This window comes from Sinocyclocheilus rhinocerous, unplaced genomic scaffold (assembly GCF_001515625.1).
Source record: "Sinocyclocheilus rhinocerous isolate Xijiao unplaced genomic scaffold, SAMN03320098_v1.1 scaffold1314, whole genome shotgun sequence".
NCBI lineage: Eukaryota > Metazoa > Chordata > Actinopteri > Cypriniformes > Cyprinidae > Sinocyclocheilus > Sinocyclocheilus rhinocerous.
Window position 1 is genome coordinate 787,495 of NW_015644118.1, and position 563 is coordinate 788,057.

At 28.8% G+C, this 563-nt stretch overlaps 2 protein-coding genes across 3 annotated transcripts in view; one reads left to right on the forward strand and one right to left on the reverse strand.

Moving 5' to 3' along the window:
- The window catches only part of LOC107758007 (LIM/homeobox protein Lhx4-like), a 23,313-nt gene that overhangs the window by 22,293 nt on the left and 457 nt on the right, over positions 1-563 (forward strand). The window lies entirely within an intron of this gene.
- The window catches only part of LOC107758008 (acyl-CoA-binding domain-containing protein 6-like), a 33,410-nt gene that overhangs the window by 3,174 nt on the left and 29,673 nt on the right, over positions 1-563 (reverse strand). The window lies entirely within an intron of this gene.

A 563-nucleotide genomic window follows, 5' to 3' on the forward strand; every position in this document is an offset into this window, starting at 1 on the left:
TTATTCTTTTTGATCATTTCCAGTGTTCTTAAATGCAATAATTACATTAATTCAACTATTTTCTGATGTTTTTGCAGAAAACTTGTACTGTTATAAAGTGTCTTGAAAATAAGTATAAAATGTGGTAATTTGTTTTTGAAACAGAAAGAATTAAGGGAGAGAAATTACTGGAAGAGAGGACATAGAAATATAGACAGAAAATTAACAGGGATCCACCAGAAGGGAGGAGATCCTAAGAGAACGATGCAGAAAGTAAATAGAATCAAAATGATGCCTTAAAAAGAGTAGCCATATAGTTTTAAAAAATTCATTCACATCTTGATGAATATAGTTTGAATATCAATCATATTTAGCTGTGCCACACATGTAGCAGGGGGGCTAGAAAAGTTTCAGTAACATACTGATTGACTAAGAGACTGAATTTTGTTAATGACATTTAAAAAAAATTTTTAAAACATGTTGATATTGTTTGTATCAAAATTAAACTTTCTTTCTCCTTTGACATGTTCAAAATTAAATAGAAATAATTTAATAACTACCATTTCTGTCCTTTAGTGTGACGT